Here is a 24536-nt window from a genome sequence, read left to right on the forward strand (position 1 = left end):
AGTGTGGCCCAGGATTCCCAGCTGAAGCCTCACGTTATGGTCCCTGCAAGGGGTCGGGTTCCTTCTCTGCCTGCTGTGAACTCTTCTCAGAGATCATCTCGGGCTAGGAACCAAGCACATCCCACCCCAACCCCTTCCCCACTCAGAAGGAGAGTGATGTTTGAATAATTGTTGGAAACACCTGCAACCGCCCAAGGTGTGCTAAATCAGCCATGCAATTTGTGAGGCGTAGGTCAGAGTCCTGTTTGTTTTGAAAGTTGCAAATTCCCTGGCAAGCCTTGTACTGCACCCTGATTCCTGCATGCCGCAGGCACCCAGGGCCTTCCTGACATGCAGTGAGCTGAGGGGTGTTGGAGAGTGCCCCCAGCCCCACCCCACCCCACCCCACCAAGGAGCAGGAGCTCTCCTTGCTCCTGCTCCGGATGCCTGGTGATAGTTGCTATTTTGAGTTAAAGCAATTCTGCTTTATTAAGAAAGAAGTCCCCCAGGGAGGGGTAATACTGTCGAACCACTATCAGTCATGGACAATTTAGTACAAATTAATTAATCGGATGCTTTCCTGTTGCCTGCAGAGTAAGGGGGGTGTGATGAGTGTTTGGAAAGGGCATGAAGTCACCAGGTGATTCAGGAGAGATTGCAAAGGAGTGAGCCAAGGGCGCTCAGGATAAGCATGCCCTGTGGTTGCCAGCTTATCTCATTTGTCTTAAAAATTATTTTAGTAAACATTTTCACAAAATTATATCAATCATACCAAAAATTCACAAATCATAAGTGTACGACTTTGAATTTTTAGGAAGGGAACACACCCTTATAGCCAGCACCTGGGTTGTGAAGCAGTTCCTAGTTGCTCTTTTCAGACCCCCAGCCAGCCACTGTGACCCCCAAGGCATCTGCTATCCTGACTTTCGCAGGTACGTTTTGCCTTTTTTCAAATTATGAGCATGGCTTCAATATGTATACCCTTTTGTGTCTGGCTTCCCTTTGTTCAACGTTTCTGTTGGCGAGATTCACCCGTGTTGTTACAGTGTGTTCATTTTCATTGCTGTGTAGTGTTCCATTGTGTGAATATACTACAGTTTATTCTATGGTTGGTGGACATTTGGGTGTCTAGCTTTTGACTCTCATGGATAGTGATGCTTTAAATATTGTTGGCCATATCTTTCTTCTCTTTTACATTTCCGGTTACGTGCTGTTCTCCTGGGAACCGTCTTCTGACCCCTGCTCCAGGGGAGCATACGTGCCCCTCCTTTGCACCCCATGGCACTCCGTTGTAATCTAGGAATGGTGAACAGTGACATTTTCAGCTCCTAGGTGAATGTCTGGCAGTGATAGATGCTCAAAAGCATTAGATGAGTGAACAAATGAACAAATCTTATGTCACGGTTTTGCCCAGGGCTCCTCTTGATATCTAAGAAATGCAGTGTGGGGAGGCTGTGTTGGGAGCCTTGGGGATCAATTCGGATTCTTCCCTAGGAAGAGTGCTACTCTCTGGGCTCTGGGCTCCACCTGGGTCCTGATGTCCCTGAGAATGGGCTGGAGGCCATGGCCATGGTCAGAGGTGTCTGGGAGTTTCCCAGGTGCCCCCCAGAGACAAGCTGCTGCAAAACCAACTTCTGCCTGCTTCAGGTCTCGGAGGACCCCGATGCCATGGGCCTCCCCAGATGTAGGCATTTGGTGGCCAGCAGGAAGGAAAAGTCATGAAGAATAGAAGAGAAGATGCAGGAAGAAAGAGAAGAGAAGGGAAGGAGGAGAGAGAGAGAGAGAACCATGAACACATCTTTTTCCTCTTTTTTCCAGAAGCCAGGTGGGGGGCGGGAAGGAAGTCAGACAGGCAGGGAGCCTGTGTTCTCAAGAGAAGCAGGTGTCCTCATGTTTGGGTGGTATTGTTTTCACCAGCAAGTGACACAGTGGAAGCAGGAACACGAGCCTGTTGAAATCCAATGTCAGGGTGCCCTGGTGGGACATGCTTGTTTTTTTCCCCCTGGCACTTGGCAAATCCCTTTCGCAGGCAGAGTGAGTGGTTTTCCAGCTTCTCCGGCTGAGCAGTGCTGATTGAACAGGTTATTCTTTATTCATACACCTTTTGCTGAGCCGCATAACAAATGCGCTGTAAATTTCAGTGCTTTAGAGAGCGCCTGGATACATAAAGCAAGACGGCCTCCCCTAGTAAAGTGGAGGCTGCTCAGATTCCACAAACAGCAAGCCATTTGGGGTGCAGTTGCTGTGTTTCCAAAGTAAACATTACTTCTTAGAGAAGATTTATACCCAGAATAATTATTTTTTGCAGTGATCGGAAGATGAAGCTGGTGTCTCTGCCCAGTTTTTTTTTCCTAGTGGGGTGTGCTGGAGTGCTTAAAGCCCACACTGCAGAATGCCCCTTCTTTCTCCTGGCCCCTTTGTCTGCAGAACCATACTTCTCCCACCCAGAGTTATCTTGTTCCTAGTGTGATGGCATCTAACCCCCCAGCTTATGCATATGTTTATTATTATTATTATTTGAAATGGAGTCTCACTCTGTCGCCCAGGCTGGAGTGCAGTAGTGCGATCTCGGCTCACTACAACCTCCACCTTCTGGGTTCAAGCAATTCTTTGCCTCAGCTTCCTGAGTAGCTGGGATTACAGGTGCACGCCACCACACCCAGCTAATTTTTGTATTTTTAGTAGAGATGGGGTTTCACCATCTTGGCTAGGCTGGTCTTGAACTCCTGACCTCGCGATCCACCCGCCTCATCCTCCCAAAGTGTTGAGATTGCAAGTGTGAGCCACTGTACCTGGCCTATTATTATTATTAAGAGGGAGTCTCACTCTGTCTTCCAGGCTGGAGTGCAATCTTGGTTCACTACAACCTCCACTTCCCAGGTGCAAGTGATTCTCTTGTCTCAGCCTCCCGAGTAGCTGGTATTACAGGCCCCTGCCACCAGACCGAGCTAATTTTTGTATTTTTAGTAAAGACGGAGTTTCACCATGTTGGCCAGGCTGGTCTCAAACTCCTGACCTCAGGCGATCTGCCTGCCTTGGCCTCCCAAAGTGCTAGGATTACAGGCGTGAACCACCAAGCCTGGCCATGTTTTATTATTAATTTAACAATTATGTAGCATTTACTATGTGCTAGACACTCTTTTAAGTTCTTTGACAAATACTGACTCACTTAAAACTCTTAAAACTCTACAAAGAGGTAGAGTTACTACCTCTGTGGAGATACGAATTAGTGTTCCCATTTTCCAAATTCGGGAAACCAGGCAGAGAGGTAACCTGCATGGGATCACACAGCTAGTTGGAGGTGGAGCTGGAATTTGTCCTCAGTGTCCATTCTCTTTATCCTCATGCTCTGCTACCTCTCAGTGATAGCTGTTAAAGTGGCACGATGAGCAAGGGCCTGCCTTTTTCAGGGATTAGAACTATCTTTTCTGTGGCTTAATATCATTTCTATCCAAGGTAGCCCTTGACCTTACGAAAGCATGGGTTAAGCCTGGCATGGTGGCTCACACCTGTAATCCCAGCACTTTGGGAGGCTGAGGCAGGTGGAACACTTGAGGTCAGGAGTTCAAGACCACCCTGGCCAACATGGTGAAACCCCGTCTCTACTAAAAATACAAAAAATTAGCTGGGTGTGCTGGTGGGCAACTGTAATCCCAGTGACTTGGGAGGCTGAAGCAGGACAGTCGCTTGAACCTGGGAGGCAGACATTGCATTGAGCCGAGATCTTGCCATTGCACTCCAGTCTGGGCAACAAGAGTGAAACTCCATCTAAAAAAAAAAAAAAAAGCAGGGGTCAGTGTCTGGCCAGTGGTCAAAGCCTATGAAGCACATGCTTGCCCTAAAGTTCAGCTGCATCAGGGGCACCATGGACAGAGGTGGAAAGGAGGACTTGGACTTCATCCTAGAACCTGGATTCTCCCTGCACTCTGGATGGGAGAATCCCTGGGGCCTGGTCTTATGCTCTTCATCTCGCTACACACACAGCACAGCTGCTCTTGGCATCTTGGACTCACTGTCCCCTTCATCCTACCTTTTCCTTCCTCTGATCTCCTGGGGAGGTCATTCCCTGCCCCTAGTCTCTCCTCTTGTTGTCTCTGTCTCAGTAAGTGGCTCCACCCTCCAGGCAGGTGCTTAGTCTGGAAGTCTGGAAGGCATCCTTGCTTTTCATTTCTCCACCACCCACATCTGATCCCCAGGTCCTGTCAATTCTACCTCCTAAAAAGCTGACATATGCCAATGTCTCTTCCTCCACCACTTCTACCTTCCTCACGTTGCCCTTATCTCTCTCAAGGACCTCTTCAGTGCCCACCCAATGGATGTCCCAGACTCCAGACTTAACCCCTCTAAAACTCTTTTCAAATTGCAGTCAGAGTGATCTTTCCATAAGAAATTCTGATTATGTCACCCTGTACTTAAAACTCTCAGTGGCTCTGTGGTAGCCCTAGAATACAGTCCAGACTGCCTAGCATGGCTGCTGTGGCGCCATCTGTGGCCTGGATCCTATTCCCCCAGGGCAGCATCCCTCTCCGCCTTTGGATCAGGAAAGATCCCTGTCTCCTCTCCCCTCCAGATATGGTCTCATCCTCCTCCCATCCCTCTACTTCCCTTTTGTTGCTAGAGAGGGTTCTTGGACCTCATGCAAGAAAGAATTTGGGGTAAGTCCATAGAGTAGCATGAAAGCAAGTTTATTAAGAAAGTAAAGGAATAACAGCTGTTGCCAGGAATTTGCTTTGTTTAGTGCTAGGATATTAGTAATCCTAGATCTCAGGATCACAACAGTAATAACAGGGGTCATTTTTTTTCTAACTTACTCTATGTTCAGGTGTGGAATCTCTGTCTCCCAAGGGGAAATGTGACCTCACTTTGGTGCCAATGGACAGAAAATTCTCCCCGTGCTTCAGAGAAGCTTGGAATGTACTTAATAGCTGGTTTTTACACCTTCATTTTGAGGTGGAAAGAAATTGATCATGAATCTCTAATAAATTTAAATCTCTTAAACCAGTAGGTGCATAATACTTTTTTTTTTTTGAGATGGAGTTTCGCTCTTGATACCCAGGCTGGAGCGCAATGGCGCGATCTCGGCTCACCGCAATCTCCGCCTCCTGGGTTCAGGCAATTCTCCTGCCTCAGCCTCCTGAGTAGCTGGGATTACAGGCACGCGCCACCGTGCCCAGCTAATTTTTTGTATTAGTAGAGACGGGGTTTCACCATGTTGACCAGGATGGTCTCGATCTCTTGACCTCGTGATCCACCCGCCTCGGCCTCCCAAAGTGGCATAATACTTTTTGATTTGATTAATGCCCATTTTAATTTCACGAGTTCTATCAATTAAAAAAAATATAGGACCCCAGTCCATCGCCATCAAATTACCCTTGGACTTTTCCAAGGTATAATATGGGGTTTTATGCACAATTCCAAGCTACCATGTAACTTTTTTTTTTTTTCAAACCATAGCAAGGAGGGGGAACTGTTCCCTACCTTATTTACATGTTGTGCATTGTTGTGATCCAGAAATGCCAAACCTTTTTTTTTTGAGATGGAGTCTGGCTCCGTGTCACCCAGGCTGAAGTGCAGTGGCGTGATCTCGGCTCACTGTAACCTCCATCTCCTTTGTTCAAGCAATTCCCCTGCCTCAGCCTCTCGAGTAGCTGGGATTACAGGTACATGCCTCTACACCCAGCTAATTCTTTTGTATTTTTAGTAGAGACAGGGTTTCACCATGTTGGCCAGACTGGTCTCGAACTCCTGACCTCAGGCAATCCACCCACCTTGGCCTCCCAAAGCCCTGGGATTACAGGCGTGAGCCACCGCGCCCGGCCCAGAAGTGCCAAACCTTTTTAAAGATGGTGCAACTTGGAGTCCTTGGCTTGACTCTAGAGACTTTGAATTTCGTGGCATATCAACTTTGCCATAGCTGCAGGAGAGCTGTTCTATGTGAAACAAGCTCAGAGTTGCAAATATCACATGTGAATGATATGGTAATTTTAAGAAATGTCTGTATTGTATTTGAAGACTGTTTGCTATAAATCTGAAATTTGAATCTATGTATCACAATTTGATATGTTAAAAAGTTCTGAATTAATAAAAAAATTTTTGTGTTATTATAATCTCAGTTCAAAAGTTAACTGAAAATATAAAACCCAAATGAATTCTATACAGTAAATTGACTCTAAAGGTTGAAAAAAAAAATAAAGAAATAAAGAATGGCTACTCTATAGGCAGAGCAGCCCACACGGCTGAGTATATTTATAGTTGTTTCTTGATTATGTTAAGCAAGGGGTGAGTTATTCATGTTTTCTGGGAAAGTGGTGGGCAGTTCCCAGAACTGAGGGTTCCTTCTCTTTTTAGACCATAAAGGGTAACTTCCTGATGTTGCCAGGGCATTTGTAAATTGTTATGGTGCTGATGGGAGTGTCTTTTAATATGCTAATACATTATAATAGGTGCATAATGAGCAGTGAGGATGACCAGAGGTCCCTTTTGTTGCCATCTTGGTTCTGGTGGGTTTTGACCAGCCTATTTACCGCATCCTGTTTTGTCAGCAAGGTCTTTGTGACCTGTATCTTGTGCTGACCTCCTATCTCATCCTGTCACTTAGACTGCCTAACCTCCTGGGAATACAGCCCCGTAGGTCTCGGCCTCATTTTACCCAGCTGCTATCCAAGATGGAGTTGCTCTGGTTTGAACACTTCTGACACTTTGGCTGATTCCAACATTGTTTGGGTCTCAAGTGTTCTTTCTTCTGAGGAGTCTTCTCTGACCACCCCCGCTTCCCAAGCCTGGCTTGGGCGCTCTGTCCCGGTGTTACCATGGCAACCAGGAAATACATCCTCTGTGATCACACCATCCACTTTGTATTGGGATTTGATGGCTACCTGTGCGTTTTTCCCAACACACATTGTCTGTCTTGCACACAGCTATGTCCCCAGTACAGAGTACTGTGCTGAGTTATAGAAGGTAGTTTTTAAAAAAGTTATTAGCCAGGTGTGGTGGTGGTGTGTGTGTGGTCCTAGCTACTCAGGAGGCCAAGTTGGGAGGATGGCTTGAGCCCAGGAGGTCAAGGCTGCAGTGAGCCATGATAATGCCACTGTCCTCCAGCCTGGGCAAGATGGAGCGAGACCTCCATCTATAAGGGAAAAAAAACAAACAAAACGGGCCACTGAGCCAGTACTATCACGAAAAGGACATTGACGGAGCAGTCGGGAGATGGGGATATTAGAACCTATTCTGGGATAAACACCTTGGTTAAGTCATTTTCTCTCTCTGGGCCTTTTTTTCTTTAAATCTGTGAAGTAAGGAATCTATGCTACGTGGTCCCCAAGCTCCCTTCCAGTTCTGAGGTCCTGGAACCAAGGCTTCACTATTCTCATCTCTCTTGACTTTCCAAGCTGTGAGGCCCCACCTTCTCCCTCTCTGTGGTGCTCCTGTCCCTTCAGGATGGGCTGGGAAGCAGAGTCTGGCATCCTGCCTCCAGCGGGGCTCAGCCGCGGCCAGGAGTGGCCTTGGGTTCTCCTTGCGCCCGGGATGAGAACTCCTTGAAATTCTCTGTTGTCCTCCTCACCTCATCTTGTTTGCTGTCAGAACGTTGCAAATAGGAAGCTTCTCATGCTGGCTCTGCCTCTGAATTATTATAATAATCAATAGGGCGGCATTAAATCTACGTGCTCCTGAGGCTGCACTTCCCCCAATAGAAACAGGAGATGCCTAGCGCCCATGGCCCCTCCTGGAATATACCCAGCCTCCGCCTGCACTGGGAGTGTTTAATCTTAACACCATTACTGCTCAAATGTTTCCCATATTTGTTCAACACATTTACTGAGCACCTACTGTATATGGCAGGCGTTGTTCTAGGTGTTTGGAACCCATAAAGAACAAAGAAAACACGATCCCTGCTCTTTAGGAGCTCGCAACTCATTAGCAAGAGTACAGAGGGGAAACTCATATAAATAAGAAATATAATAAGCAAATTACATAATTAACTACAAGGAGGTCGGGCATGGTGGCTCACACATGTAATCCCAGCACTTTGGGAGGCCGAGGCGGGTGAATCATGAGGTCAGGAGTTCGAGACCAGGCTGGCTAACATAGTGAAACCACATTTCTACTAAAAATACAAAAAATTAGCTGGGTGTGGTGGTGCGTGCCTGTAATCCCAGCTCTTGGGAGTCTGAGGCAGGAGAATTATTTGAACCCAGGAGGCAGAAGTTGCAGTGAGCCGAGATCTTACCATTGCACTCCAGCATGAGCGACAGTGTGAGAGTCCATCTCAAAAAAAAAAAAAAAAAAGGCTGCAAGGGGATAAGTGCTATGGAAAAAAGAAAAAATGAAACAGGGAAGAGAGGGTGAAAGCCCCCTGAGGGTTAGAGATTTGAGTCAAGGCCTAGAAGAGGGTGAGGGAGTGTGTCAGCTCTTTGGAGGGACGTGTTCTAGGTCCAGGGCAGAGCTCGAGTACAGGCCCCAAGGTGGGAACGTGCAGGCTGTGCCTGAGGCACCGTGGGACCCAGAGTTGCCTGTGGACTCTGTACATCAGGGTATCTGTCAGAGCACAATGCCTGTAGCATGGTAGCCTACCACCGATACTGGAGGTTAGCATACAGCCTGCTGGACCTGCAGCTGAATGGTCTGTGACTTGTCTGAACAGTGCCACTTTTTAAATCTAGCCTGGGCCTGTGGGAGGAGCTGGCAGGACTGAGTCTGACAATATTGTTTGCAACCTGGCTCATCGCTCATTAGCTTTGCGATCCTTGGCAAATTACTTAACCTCTCTGAGTTTCCGGCTCTTCATCTTTGAAGGAGGGCTTTGACCCGTGCCTTATAGGGTTGTTGTGGGATTTGATGAAGTGACTGTGCGGAAGCAGCTAACTTAATGCATGGTGCAGCCGGGGTGCCTAATAACATTTGTTCCAGTGGATCCCTTACCCTGGTATTTGGACAAGGGATTTATTTTCTTTGAGCCTTAGTTTCCTCTTCTAGAAAATAGAGCATAACAGTCCCTAAACTGCCTACAGCTTAGGCTTTAATAATTATGAAGTCTAACAATGCAGATGATAGTACTTTATATATAGATTACAAGCTTCCAGGGGAGAGGGACTGTGTGTGTGTGTGTGTGTGTTTGTGTGTGTGTGTGATTATGTGTGTGTGTGTCCAGTTCTGTAGGACAGCGTTTTTTTTATTATTTCATAAATGCTTCAAGGACAATGATACTGTATTTTTTTTTTTTTTTTACAAGATCTTATGCCTCACACACATTAAGTTCTCAGTAAATCGTTGTTGAATGAATGAAAGAAGAGTGAGGAAAATGCTCTTTGCTAGATTAAATGTGTGGATCAGAATCAGCAGAGCTGTTTGCTTCCAGGCAGCGGGAATGTGGTACCATTGTGAATTATATTTATTGAGAACTTAACTATGTGCCAGCCACTGTATTAAGTACTTTGCATGCATTTCTCATTTGAAACTGCCAATAGCCCCATGAGGTAGGTACCATTATTATTCCTGTTTTACAGACAAGGCAGCTGAGGCTCAGGTTAATGTCTTGGTCACAGTTAGTAAGTGAGGGAGCTGGGGCTGGAACCCAGCCTTCCAGAAGGAATACCTATGCCAGCTGCTCTAGCTGCTGCCTGGAATTTCGCTGCCCCTTTCCACGGCCTGATGTCTCAGGAGGAGGAAGAAGGCTGTTCTTGTAGCCAGGCCAGGAGGAAAGTCCAAGGCTGTGAAGTCACTGCTCAGGTCATCGGTGAACCTTCCAGTCGAAGGGGAGAAGGTTGCCCTTCCTTGCCTGCAGTAAGACAGTGAGGACGATCAAAGACAAGGATTGTTTTCTGCCCTGTACTTGAACTTGTCCTTTTCATTTTGATCTTAGAGCATGTTAAGAGCTTGGTGGAGACATGAGAGCTTTCGGCCTCATGCTTCCTTCTTAGGTGCTTAAAACCTGAGGATATATGTATGTATGTATCTATGTATATGTACATGTATCAGTGATGTACATGTGTATGTACATATGTATGTATGGTATACCTTGTATATGTGTATGTCTGTGTGGATGTGTGATATGTATATGCATATATGGTATGCAGTGTGTGTGTGCATGTGTATATATGGGGTGTGTGTGTGTGTGTGTCTGTCTGTCTGTCCTTCAGCAGCAGTGTGAGGATCTGTTTCTCTGCAAAGCCCTCTGTGACCGTGCCCTGGCAGTGCTGAGACCTCTCAGCCTGGGCCTTGTTCCTTGACTGTGTGATCATGATTCCCAGCCTATGCTGGGTGACTGATGTCTGTGCCTGTCTCCCCTAACAGTGAGCCCCTGGAAAGAATGTCTCTGTCATACTAGTTTTCCTTTCGCATGCAATGGCATGTGGAATGCATGTTGAGTATGTAGATGAACAAATGAATGAACAAATGGGTGGCCTCCATGCCACCACTGCCTACACTGGCCTTGGTGAACCCGTCATCTGCTCCTGACCACTCATGTCAAGGGCTTAATGTCAAGGAAGCTGCCTTCCTATGGTGTGAACCACCCGGATGGGACTTTGATTCCAGACGTCCTTGGCATCCATGCTGACACGGTGAACACCAGTGTCCCTGTGCGTGATTGACGTAGGTGATCTCCCCTTGTTCTCGGATCTGTGGAGGGGCTGGGCTGGGCAGCCGGCTGTGGTCTGGAAGTGCCTTTCTTCTGCAGTTCCTGAGAGTTCCCTATCTGGCACCCGTCTTCACGATCCCTTGCCTGCTGGCTTCTCCTCGGGTTGACTGGAAAATGAAAGCACTGGGAAGTTGCTCTTGTCTATGCTTAATGTGTTCCATGCCCGCTGTGTCCCCCTGCGCTCAAGTTCCGGGCAATTACCCTCCTGCCGGGTTTTGCTGCTGAGCACAGCAGGGGGGCCTTGTTTGTAATTCAGTTGCACCATTAAGGCTGGGTTAGCACCAAAAGGGCGACCGATCCATTCAGTGCCCCCAGCCCCAGATGACATTCCGTAGTAGGGATGTTATCCGCTTTGGGGTCCAACTGATTTTCTAGATAAAGGCATTTGAGAGACTTAATCCATTGGCTGTCACAGAGCACTCACAATCATCCACACTAATCGGAAATCTGTACCCAAATACCAATCTCCCCAAATCATGATGATTTGGCTTTGGACAATAATAGCAATAATCACAGTAACAGCTGTCAAGCATTGAGGACTTGCTATTTGCAGGCGTATGCCTAAGATCACAGCTAATCTTTGACAGCAAACTTAGGAATGTCTAGCATTTTCTTCATTTCATGAATGGGGAAACTGAGATTTTGAGAGGTTAATCACTTGCTCCAAGTCACATGGCTGGTAGGTAGCAGCACCCAGGCTCTGTTTAAAACAGATGCAGGGCTTGTGCTGATAACCACTAGCTTGTACTGCTTCCCTCTGGGAGTTTTGTGAATGGAGGGAGTGGGGGGACATCTCCAACTTGCTATCTTAATTATTTTTTTGCTAGCATTGATATTAAGATGAGACACTGAGTAGCAGGAAGATGAGTAGGATTAAAACATCCTCTACAGGTTCACTTTTATTAATTATCAGTCATACAGTTATTGAGCTCCAATGAGGTGGAAAACATTGTCCTAGGTGTTTTGAAGAAAACAAAGATAAGTCATTCATCTGTTCAATAAATCTGAGAGACGGGGAGTCAGACATATTCTAGAACACAAGACGGGGGTGAATTTGTGGCATGTTGGAAGAGGAATGCTAGGAACCACAGGAGTCTGATTTAGAAAAAAACTTCCTTAATTCTCACTGCGTGTTGTCAAACCATTTTTCACATGTAACATCCTCTGATCGTTGACCAGCCCGTGAAATAGGCAGGGCAGTAGTATGTCTCCTATTTTATGGGAAACTGAGGCACAGAGAGATTCAAGGATCTGACCAGTGTTACCCAGGGAACAAATAGGACAGCAGAGTTTGAACACAGGCCTTCTGACTCCAAGGCCAGACCCTTTACCACAAAGTCACTCCCATTAGAGCCTAACATTTTGGGATGGGCTGGATTCAGACTCGGTGGTGTGTCTGACATCCCATATCCTACGGAGGCTGGCTCCGGACCTGCCAAGGATCTGCTTTCCTTGGAGAACCATGATACACTCCTACCCAACGCGCAGCTGCTTGGAAAATTTCTTTTCCAGTTTGTGGGAAAATATCTGTGCTCTGATGTTCCAGTGGAATCAGCCCGGTTCCCTTCCGGATCGGTGTTCCCCACATTCACACCCCCCCCATATGTTGCCAAGTGTCCATTAACTTCTCTAGGCTGTCGGTGCCCCTTGGTCCCATGGATTTTTTGAGAGCACAGCTCTGGTTCTGGACCTCCCTTGCCCAGAAACTTTTTTTTTTTTGAGATGGAGTTTTGCTCTCGTTGCTCAGGCTGGAGTGCAATGGCGCGATCTCTACTCACTGTAACTTCTGCTTCCCGGGTTCAAACAATTCTCCTGCCTCAGCCTCCTAAGTAGCTGGGACCACAGGTGCGTGCCACCATGCCTGGCCAATTTTTTTTTTGTATTTTCAGTAGAGACAGGGTTTCACCATGTTGACCAGGCTGGTATCGAACTCATGACCTCGGGTGATCTGTCCACCGTGGCCTCCCAAAGTGCTGGGAATATAGGCGTGAGCCACTGCGCCTGGCCAAAACTTTTAATGGCTATTTGTTGCCTAGAGGATAAAGTCCAAACTCCTTAACCGTGGCATTTGAGGTCTTCCAGAATCTGACTGCAATACTTACCCATCTCTGGGCCTCTCAGACACAATGCCCTCCTACCAGATTTGGTTTCTTAGCCATCCTTTGGACAGCCCTTGCTTTCCCCAGCACTTGCCTGGAAGGTCTCTCCCCACTCAGCACATGCCTCTGGGCTCAGCGTGTGGCCCACATCTTCCAAGATTCTTGCTGCAACTGCAGGGACCCAGGGATACCTTTCTGCCTGCCTTCCAGCGCCGCTCCTCATATTTTGACAGAGGCTGCCCTGACTTGTGAAAGTGGCTTTGCTGTGGCCAGGCATCCTGAGTTCCTGCAGGTTGTTTTACTCTTCACACATGGACACCATACTTCTCCAGGGAGCTTCTTGAGGGAAGGCACCACATTGGAGGGTCCCAGTGGCCGCCAGTGCCCAGCATGAAGTTGGGTAGGCCCTGAGCACATGGGTATGCCGGCGCAGTGCCATAGAGCTGTAAGATCTGCCCATGTGGCAGCCCCTTGTTGGAGGAGTTACAGCACCCACAGCCTTTCTCCCCCTTCTGGCCGCTGGAACTGAGTTCTCGGGTGTGTGTCAACCTCACCAAGGTCCCATTCTTGTTGAGAGCAAGGATGACCCACTTGCTTAGCTAGGGAGGTTGAGGATTTCCTCAAGGCTGCTCTGTGACTCTAGAAGGGAGGGGGCTGAGCCTTCAGCCTCCAGACTTCTAACCCAGGGGCCAGAGACTTGCCTGGCTTTGCCTGTGGTTTCTGTGACATTTGCAGGCCACTGGCAGAGGGAAGGTGATGGGCCCTTGACAGGCTCTCTTCTGTGACCTGTGTCGAATGCAGAAGCCCAGGGAAGCCTCTGGATGAGGTGCCCTCTGCACGGCTGACCCCTTAGGAGACTGAATGTAGTGGTTCCCAGGAGTCTGTCCTTCCCTGAGGGAGGGCCTGCGATCCAGCCATGAACCAGAGCCAGGGGTCTTTGAGGTGAGAATTGTGGCTGCAGGTAGGCTCAGGTGAACACTAGTTGTGGAGGGGTGATCCTGGTTGGAGGAGTGCAGGTCTTGGGGTGAACTCCCAGGATCAGCTCTGAGTTTCAGCTTCTTTCTGGGCATCCAGAGCATAGGCTGGGGAGGAATGTTCCAGAGAGGCCACCAGAGACCTAGGCAGGACCAGCATTTACTGAGCACTTGAACCGGGGCATAGGTGTATTAGCCTCTCTCTGCAGAGGAGGGGATCAAGGCTCAGGGGGGTTAAGGAACAGGCCCAGGTCTTGCAGCTAGGTATTGAGAGGGTCAGGATTCTTTATTGTGTTTTTAATTATTAACTAGACTTTTTAAGTGAAAAAAAAAAAAAACAAAACACCCCAGTCTAACCTCTTGTTAAAAACACAAACAATAGAGAACACTTGAGAATGAAAAGCAAGTCTCTCTTCTACCCTGGCTATAGTCCTGTTATCCCCTTTCTGGGGGCAGCCAGCCAGTTCCAGTTTCTCCTCCTTCAGCCCCTGAGGGAGCCTGGTGCCAGGCCTTGCCCTGAGCAGATGGGAGTCAGTGCTAACTGGGCTGATGGAAGGGGAGGGGTGGCATGGGCCTGCATGTGCCCTTAGGCAATTCCAAGAGACTGTTCTGAGCTCAGATGACTCTAGTAGAATAGGTCTCTCTCTCTGAACTTTCAGCAGGACACCGCTCATATTGCTGGAGACCTGTCTAGCTCTGCTGCCCTCTGCCCCACACCCCGGGAGGGCTGAAGTGCGCTGGTTCTGGGTTTCTTCAAGAAATGCACTGTTCCAGGGATAGCTGCTTTCTCACCTGCTCTGGCTAAGACTGAAAAAAAAAAAATGATAGGGCCTACTTTCTGAAAATGGTGGATAAGACAGCAAAAAGTGCTGATGTGCACCCAAGTGGCCGCAGACAGGACAGACATAGTGGGGTCTCCACTTGGGTGTGATGGAGCCAGGCCAAGGGACAGGAACTCTGTGTCTGTGCCCAGCAGCTCAGCCTCAGGACTTCCCCTTGGTCACGAACAGCAGTTCGAGTGCTTTCCTCTGGCTTTGACCTGAGTCCCATCACCTGGGAGTCTAGCATAGCCCTCGCTGCCTTCAGATGGTGGCATTCTGCCTGCATGGCTCCTTGCACAGCTGCCACCCATCCCACCCTCCTCTCCAGGCTGAGAAGCCCAGCTCTTTTCAGTCCTCCTGAGGGAAGGTTGCAACACACACACCCTCACTCCAATGCACAGACAATCATCTGCAGGACTGCTCATCTCCCAAACACCGAGAGGTACCTAGCGGAGGAGAGAGGGTTGTATTTATCTGGAGCTGATTAACATGCTGTCCTTAAACGCTGTTCTCCCCATGTTGGTCTTCTTTCCTGCTCACTTGATTCCTCTGTGGGCACCCCTTCTGCAAGGTCTCTCTGCTCTAAGTGTGCTACAGATGGCTCCAGCACTGGGCTGTTTTGTTTCAAAGACTTGGCTCACGTGGTCTCTGCCAGGAGCTCATGTCCCCCAGGGCCTAGCCTGGTGGCCTCAGATACATGCCAGGGACATTTTTCACCATTTAGAGCCAGTCCTGCCCTTCCCATCCAACTCTGTGGGCCTCATCTTCTAGCTCCCATGGCTGGCAATGAGCTCTTCTTCCCCTCCCCTCTGCCCACCTCCCTTTCAGTGTACAGGAGTTGGGAGCTGCTCCTTGCCTTTTCTGTGAAGGATGCTGAGTCCAGTGCAAGGTTCATGGAGAAAATTGGCCCTCAATGCAGAGTCTTATCCTGGACTGAGGGGTGCAGAAGGAGAAGGGACAGGCTTTTGTCTTTACAGATGCCACATCTAATGAGGGAGACTGGAAATCAACACAGCAGATATACAGAAAAGGAGCTCTAGCTTTTCGGGTTCAGTAGACTCCCTGCGATTTCTGAAACTCATCGTGCCATGTCCCATCCTAGGCCTCTGCTCTCCTCACATGTTGTTTTCTCCATCCCAGTCTCCTCCCTGCTTCTCTGCATCCTCCTTCCCAGGACCTGGCTAACTCAAGTCAAACATTTCATCCTCAGAGAAGTCTTCCCTCCCTGCCGCACCCTGGACCATCCTGTTCATTTCCTTCACAGTCTGTAATTACGGCATCAAGATACTCAGATACTTGAATATCTGATTAATGTCTCCTAATGCCCCAGACTGTAAGCTCTATGATGGCAGAGACTGTATGTATCCCAGGGCCTGGAAAATTACCTGCCACGCAGTAGTATTCACTGAATGAAGTATAAATTTATAGTAGCATTAAGTGTGTGTATGTGCTTTGACCAGTCTTGGGTACGGAAACAACATAGATCCTTTGGCCTCAAAAAAAGTATGTTACTCATCTGCAAAGTAAGTCTGCACCCATGATCTCATTGGATCCTATTAGCAACCCTGCAAGGGAGATGGTATACATGTCATTTCCCACCTTACAGCAGAGGAAATGGAAGCCCCAAGAGCGAAGTGATGGGCCCAAGGTCACACAGCTCTTTACTTCCAATCCACTGATTTTTCTCCTCTGCCAGAAGGACTGACTTCTTCAAGGGAAGCTTCAGGGGTTGATCTGGACCTGCAGTTTGCAGGTGAGAGGCCTGTGGATTAATACCAGCCAGCAGGCATGGAAGGCCGTCTTATTGGGGAAAGATGAGAATGCCATCGGTGTGTCTCTGTACAAGGGCTGGAAGGAAGCACTGAATGGGATGGAGATATGAAAGCAAGGCAGTTCCCATTTACTGACTACATTATACCTCAGGTGTCTCGAGGCAACCTTTCCAGGGAGCCATTGTCTGCAGTTTTACAGTTGTGGAAATGAAGTCCTCAGAGGTTAAGCAGCCAGCTCAAGAACACACAGTGACAACTGGAATTGGAAGCCAGGGGTGTCTTATTAGGTCTCTAGGGAGGGGTCATTATTTAGAGGTGCATTAGGGGCTTTGGTCTGAAATCTGTGTGAAATGTAGAGAAGAAACAAGACTTGTCATTCCTCTTGTTCCTTAGTGTCTGAGCATTTTGCTTGACTGACCCTAGTCCTTTGGTCTGGTTGCTACCAGGCAAACCTGCAGTTGTAATGCTCAGGGAATGTTCTCCCCTCAAGTTGGACCTGGGCTGGATGGTCAGTGCCGCCACTGCCCTTCAGTTTATTTAGGTGAGTCAGACCAGGTCCAGCTCCCAGCATGAATGCCCATTACCCCTGTCTAACCTGCCATGTCCTAACTCACCACAGACTCCTGGGAGCATCTTCTCATAGGAATTCCTAAAGGCTGAAGCCAGTTGGGCTGGTCTTTTGGCTGAAGGGCACTCCCAGACGCATTCTTCCGTTGCCAGCCCCTTTATTCAGCAAGATGTGCAGGTAATCTGCTCTCATTTAACTTGATTGTTCTCCAACACCATTATGATTATCATAATCACATTCCAGCATTTCCTCAAGTGCCAACTGCATGCTAGGTTCAGGGACACACAGAGAAGGTGGGTGTAGTGAGTGATAGGTTAGAATTAGTTCCTGGAGCCAACGCCCAGTTCCTGCATTTCCCTGCTGAGTGACCTTGGCAGGTGACACAACCTCTCTGCCTTTGAGTTCCAGGTCTGCATGTGGGGAGGATGGCAGTTAGGATGACAGTATCTGTTTTGCAGAGTTCTGCTGAGGAGCAAATGAGTCTGAAATAGTACTTTGCATATAGTAAATATTCAGTAAAGATTATATTATCATAGTGTTCAGTTCTTACAACTGCAGAAATCCAGAGCTTCTAAGAACCTTAGAGATCATCTAGTCTAATTCCCTCATTTTACAGAATGAGAAACTGTAGTGAGACTTGACTCCCAGGGCTGGTGAACACCCTGATTCCTGATTCCTGGTACAGTCTTGCATCTTGGCATCTCCCTGCTTGTTGTCAGGGAAACAGGATACTTACAAAGTGCTGCCCAACTGCATTAGGCCACAAGGGTTGACTCTCCTCCCTCAAGGAAGCCACAGAGGCTGGAGCAGTCTTCCTCCCCTGTCTTGGCCACCCCCTACCCCTGCACACTCCATCCAGGCTGCTGGCTGCCACTTGGAGTTTCTCCCATCCAGGGGGGAGTCAGGACAACAGAGAAGCTCACGTCTATTTTTTTGAGGAGCCTAGAGCATCAGGAAGAGTAATCAAGATCTTGTTGCCCACAGCAGGAGAAAACCTGTCATTAATCTGGCTGCCCCTCTGATTCCCTCTACCCTCCCTGCCACCCCACACCAACTGGTGACTGTCAGCTTCCTCTTTGACCCACCTTGAAAAATCACAATTAATGATGTAGTAGCCCTGTGAGGATGAGAGAGACCAGCGGAGAGACTGCTGACAAGTCAGGAGAGGAGAGGCTATTTAGCACAACCAAGTTGACGGAGTCCAGACAGCATGTGCACAGCCAGAATACCATGAGCTGTCTGCAGGCAGTGCCTGTCTGTGCTTATGAACTGGCTGCCGCTCATGAAACAGCAAACATTTATTAAACTTCTACTCAGTATAGACATAACAGCAGGTGTGGCAGGTGATACATGCCCCAAAGAGATGTTCCCCTGCTTAAAAAAGTGTAAAGCGAAATAGCCGTCCATCCAGTTATGCATTTGACAATATTTGTAGTTGCTGCCTGCCAGGCACTGTCCAAGGTGCTGAAGATGGGTTAGCATGTTAAAGCCCCTGCCCTCATGGGGCTTGTATTCAAAATATAAGCATGGAACCAGAGGTCTAGTCTCTTTCCATTGAGAGAGATGTTAGAGGATCTTCTAGTTTGAGGAAGTGGATCCGGTGTTGCAGTTGTAAAAATGTGGAAATGAGTTTCCCCTTCTGGGAGAAGTGGAGACACCTGAATTTTGGTGTTAAGGTAGGACACATCCTGGGCAGGTAAATGGTTAAGCAGAGGTGAGAACTTGGGAGCCTCAGCTCTGAGTGCGATACTCACAGTGTGTCTTTGAGGCCATTGGGGGACAGCATGTGATTAAATGGTGCCCCATGAGCTGCAGACAGCAAAGGCTGAAGGATCAAAGGAGGAGAGCCTGTGTGGGTAGAGAAATTGCACCTAGATTGTAAATTCCTCATCCTCAGTGACATCAAATACCACTCACATGTAACAATTTGCAGCTGACAGAGCGTTTCCACATATATTCTCTGATTGGATTCTTTTATTATTCCAACAGATACTTTCTGAGTGCCTACTATGTGCCAGCCTGTGCTAGGCACTGAGGACACAGGTGGAAAAGCTCGAATTGCTCCCTGCTCTCCTGGCGCTCATCACCCCGGAGGTAGGCACTGCCATTCCCATGTTACTAGTGGAGGAAGACGCAGGCTCTGAGGGGAGCAGCTGCTCAAGAGCATCCATCATAAGGTCCAGAGCCAGACGGAGCCCAGCTTCCATCCAGTCTGGGTCTTCCCTCTGCACTCAGGATCGGCAAGGCTCCTGCTGGGTGTCGAGAGCAGGGTTCTCAAATAGATGGGAAATTTCTGTTTCTGAACTCTCTGTCTTCCAAAGTACCTAAAGTACGGGACTGAGCCCCAGCTCTGTCTAGGTGGGGACTGTCAGAGACCCTGTGCGATTGGAACCTGTACTGACATACCTGCTTTCAACCTAAATTCTGCCAACACTGCTGAATTCAATGCCAGTCAGAGCAGGGGACTGGGATTTGGATCGCATATGATTAGACACATACTTCGATTTGAACCCAGCACTGCTGTCTTAGTTGCATGAGCTCAGATGAGCTACTGAGCCTTTCTGAGCCTCAGCTTCCTCATTTGTCAAACAGATGCAACACCATCTTATGGGGTAAGTACATGGTCAAGAAGAGTTAGTATTTATTATTATTATTATTATTATTATTATTGAGACAGAGTCTCGCTCTGCCACCTAGGCTGGAGTACAGTGGCGCAATATCGGCGCACTGCAACCTCAGCCTCCCTGGTTCAAGCAATTCTCCTGCCTTAGCCTCCTGAGTAGCTGGGATTACAGGTGTGCACCACCATGCCTGGCTAATTTTAGTATTTTTAGTAGAGATGAGGTTTCACCATGTTGGCCAGGCTGGCCTCAAACTCCTGACCTCATGTGATCTGCTCTCCTTGGCCTCCCAAAATGTTGTGATTACAGGCGTGAGCCACTGCACCTGGCCGGCATTTATTATTGAGTGCTTACTCTTAGCAGCAGTGCACAGCATCTTATCATGCAATCCTCATAGCAATTCCATGAGGGAACTATTATCACCCCCATATCACAAATGAAGAAGTCAGGGTTTAGAGATGTTAGCTAACTTGCCCAAGGTGTGTAGCTAGTACATGGCGGTGTAGGACTCAACCCTGTGTTCTTACCTGTGGCAGCCAGCTCAAGCCCCAGGCACAGAATCAGAGGTCAGTACACATTTGCTTCCCTCCCCTTCTCAAACGATTGTGATTCCCCTTTGCCTGCATCTGCGGCGTTCTGTCTGCTTAGGTTGTTTGTTTTAACTACAGTGAGTATACAAAATATATACACCAAACTGAGAATTTATTTCATATTGGGCCCATCTGTTCATTTATTCATTCAGCCAATATTAGTGGAGCACCTACTATGTGCCAGATAGGGTGCTGGGTGCTTGGTGCTGTCCAGACAGCATTGTTGTGATAAGCAGGATGTGTGTCCAGTGAGGCATGTTCAGGGTTTGGTAGCAGCAGATGGGGAAGGGAATACAGAAGCCTCCGGGGGAGGCAATGAGCTGAACCTGGAAAACACAGCCTGCAGGCCATCAGGGGATGGGACTGCATTCCAAGCAGAAGCTCCTGCAGGGGGTGGAGGGCACAGTGAAAGCACACAACTTTTGCAGGGGAGTGGGGCTTCAGCTCTGCTGGGGCATCAGATGCCATAGGGCACAGGGTAGGGACAGGTGAGCAGGGCCAGATCATGAGAGGGTTTATCTATTAGAGTGGGGGAATTGCCCTTGATCTCCTGTGCAGTGGAGAGCTCCCCAAGACTTTAGTGCAGGAGTGTGTCATTATCAAGTTTGTATTTCTGTAAGAAGCCCCTGGCTGCTATATGGAAAACCAAATGGAGAGAGAAAGACCAGAGGATGGGGGCCCAGTGACGATGCTATTGCAGAAATCCAGGTTGTTGCTGAAAATGCCTGTACTTGGACAGCCAGTAGTGATGGAGAGAAAGATGTGGTTTTAGGAGGCAGAGCTGTCAGGATCTGGGGACTTATTAAATGTGGGAGTGTGGGGACAGAGAAATCTAGGGTAACTCTCAGGCTTCTGGCTTGGGTGACTGGTGGATTGTGGTGCCACCTACTAAGAAGAAGTAGAAGGAGGAGCAGGTGGCAGGCGTGGTGGAGACCACGCTTTCTCTTTAGGACACGGTGTTTGTGATGTGCTGTGGGATGCCCAGGTGGTGGTGTCATGAGGCAGGTGTGCAGTCATAAGTGTTCAGGAATTGAACTGTTGATGTTGGTGCCACAGCATGCAGGTGGAGGAGAATATACCATGGGCAGGGGAGAAACCCCCATGGAGGGTAATGGTCATGGAGAGAGCATCTTGGTGCTCTAACTCCAGGATAATTTCTTTTCTTGCCCCTGAATTATTAAAATATTTTCAGTTAATGAAGGATGCACTGTTAGGTCCGAAGACTAGATTTATCTGAACATTAAGCTTAAAATAAGACTTCAAATGTCTTGTGTTTTTTGATGAAGAATCTAAAAGCATCATCTTTCTGCTCTGTAGCAGTTAAGAGAGAAAAGCTAATAAAGTGAGAGACCTGGCTAGCCTTGGCTCTGCCTCCACACAACTGTGTGACCTTCAGCTAGGCACGTATCTTTTCTTGGGCACAGCTTCCTCATCTGTAGTGGAGCTTGTTCTGTGGATTTACTATGATAAAGACTGTGCAAAGAATTTTGCAAGCCACTGAGCCTTGCAGACATGCAACATGGTGGCTCTTTTCATTCTTGTAAGGTTTACGAGGAAATTATTTCTCATCCCTGTGCCTAGGGTCACAGAGCTGAGGCCCAAGAGCAGCCCAGGACCTGAGCCACCGTCATGCTTAAATGTAGTCTCTGGGATTCACCAGTCTTTGGGGCCATGAACAGCTACACTCAGTTCCTCAGGCCTGGACGGACTGAGAAGAGTTCTGTCATCAAATAAAATTCACACAGGCTAATCTGACATCTATTTAGCAGTCTGCATAATAATTATGGTGCAGCATGCTGATCAGGCATAAATGGAAGGCATTTAATGTAAGTGATTGTATTTAGTAGTACTTTTATATAGCCTAACCAGATTATCACAGTTTTTTTCTCTTTGACAGTTCATTCATTTATCCACTCAACAAATATTTATTAAGGCTGTATAATATGCCAGGCATTGTTCTAGGCCCTGGGGATACATCCAGACAAGATTCCTGTCCTTGCCCCACCTCGATTGAGCTTAAATTCTAGTAGGGAGACAGAAAATAAGTGAATAATCAACTTTATCCTTAATGAGTAAGAATGTTTAGCTTCTCCTGAGACTGTGTTTGCTTTAATCTGTCCCTGCACCAACACCCATGATTAAAGAACAAAGATTCTGGGCCTGATTTGCCAACAGCGGAGTTGTCTTTACCCCTGTCCTTTACTCTTGATCTTCCTCTGTCTTCCTCTAGCAGGTGATTGCTTGAGGCCTTCCATTCATTAAACAAATATGTGCTATGCACCTATTATGTATAAATAGACTCTGGGGATGCAACAGGAACCTGGACACAGTCCTTGCCCTTAAGGAGCGCACACTTATCCCTGGCATAGATGCATAAAGGCAACAGCAATAGAGGGAAAGTGCTGTTCTCAGAGCCATGGCAGGCTGCTGATAGCTCACACAGAGTGGCCCCATTCTGGCCATGGCAGGGGCTAGCAGAGGAGTGTCCTTTGGGCAGAAGGGATGCCCTGTGCACAGGAAGTGACAAGGCTCTGAATGTGGCTGAAACATTGAGTGTGTTGGGGGAGGTGGGGTATCCCTGAACAAATTTTTTTTTGAATCATAACACACATAAGGAAAAGTGCACACATCATAAGTTTACAGCTCAGTGAGCTTTCATGAAGTGAACATACCTTTGCAACCCACACTCAGCGTGAAAACCGCAGAACATCACCAGCACCAGCAGAGTCCCCTCATGTCACCTGCCAGTTGCTACCTTAACCATGAAACAGGACTTCCAACAGCACAGAGTGGTTTGGTCTGTTTTTTCACTTGATATAGACAGAACTATTCTGTCTATAGAATATGTAATCTTTTGTACCAGTCTTTTTTTGCTAAATCTTATGTTTATGAGATTCATCCATTCTGTTGCATGTAGTTGCTGATTATTCATTTTCGTTTCTGTGTCACATTTCACTGTGTGCATATATAATGTGTTTCTCCATAGTGCTGCTGGACATTTGGGTAGTTTCCTGTTTGGGGAACTGGAAACCACCAGCGTGCTGCTGTGGACATTCTAGTGCGTGTCTTTGGTGATCATATACATGCCTTTCTGCTTGATGTAAAACTCTAGTGGACCGGTTTTCCAAAGTACTTATTTCAGTTTATACTCCTACTAACACTGGATAAGAGTTCCAGTTTCATCATGTCCTTGCTAACACTTGATGTTGTCTTTTTTTTTCTTTTAATTCTGGTGAGTATAAAGTGGTTATATTATTGTGGCTTAAACATTTCATTTTCCTGATTCTTAATGAGGCTGAGCACCTTTTCAAATGTTTATAAGCCATTTGGATATCTTCTTTAGTAAGGTGTCTGTTCAAGTCTTTTGTCCAGTTTCTATTGGATTGTCTGTCTAGGGGAGGGAGGAGGAAACATTTTGATACTACTCTCCCAACCAAGGGCACCTGGAATTAGCATATCCAGCTGCTCATCAGCCCCACCCTCACGCCAGAGAAGCCAGCAGAGCTGGCTGTCAGTAGACTCTGGGTCTCAATAGGGGCCAAGGCACATGCTGCCCTGGGGAGAGGCAGCCCCCTGCAAGGTTCTGGATTTGACATCAGAGGCCTACCCACCTCAGGAAGGAGGAGGGGGATTGGTAGAGGATGGGGCTGGGGCTAGTTTTCAGCGGCAGCAGAGCAGATGTGGAAAGCAGCTGATGATCTGGGAGGTGTGTGTCTGCCCTCCATATCTGCTGGGAACAGACCTCTCCTATCTGGGCCAGGGAGGACCTGATGTTTTCATAGTGCCTCATTTAGGCCAGACCCTGAGCATGGTGGCTTCTCCAGTGTTACCTTGATTCTTCTTTAGTTCAACTCCACCAGGAGGGGTTGTTACATCACTTTTACTACATCACTTTTACATGTGAGGACACTGAACTGAGACACAGAGGGGCCCTCATGAAGGCCACACAACTGGCAAGTGGAGGAGCTGGCCTTGAACCCAGTTCCCTCTCACACCTCTCCACAGTGTGCAGTGCTTATGCTATGTTTGGGGCAGTAGAGTAACCTCCCATCCCTCCCATCCCTTCCTCTTCTACTCATCCATGGCTCCAATTCCTTAAGAGCAGATGAGGTTTTTCTCTTTTTATTTGGACGCAAAGGCTCTCTCTGTCGGCCAGGCTGGAGTGCAATGGTGAATGGTGTGCCCCCGTCTCACCGCAACCTCTGCCTCCTGTGGATAAGTCTCCTGAGTAGCTGGGGTTACAAGTACCCACCACCACGCCCATCTAATTTTTGTATTTTTAGTAGAGACGAGGTTCTGCCATGTTGGCCAGGCTGGTCTTGAACTCCCGGCCTCAAGTAATCCAGCTGCCTCAGCCTCCCAAAGTGCTGGGATTAGAGGCGTGAGCTACTGTGCTTGGCTGAGAGCAGAAAAGGTTCTTCATTATTAATGAGGCACCATCAATCATCTAACCACAGTTACAGCAACCTGCCCCAT

The 24536-nt window shown here is 47.9% G+C and overlaps 1 protein-coding gene across 1 annotated transcript in view; it reads left to right on the forward strand.

The window, feature by feature from the left end:
* Positions 1 to 24536, forward strand: part of GRIK4 (glutamate ionotropic receptor kainate type subunit 4) — a 388236-nt gene that overhangs the window by 34241 nt on the left and 329459 nt on the right. Inside the window, exon 3 of the mRNA XM_021671204.2 lies at positions 18839 to 18943. The gene's annotated coding sequence lies outside the window, so the exon portion shown is untranslated. The remainder of the gene's footprint in view (positions 1 to 18838; positions 18944 to 24536) is intronic.

The sequence above is a fragment of the Aotus nancymaae genome, unplaced genomic scaffold (assembly GCF_030222135.1).
Source record: "Aotus nancymaae isolate 86718 unplaced genomic scaffold, 86718_ANA_hifiasm-v0.15.2.pri h1tg000012l, whole genome shotgun sequence".
Taxonomy (NCBI): domain Eukaryota; kingdom Metazoa; phylum Chordata; class Mammalia; order Primates; family Aotidae; genus Aotus; species Aotus nancymaae.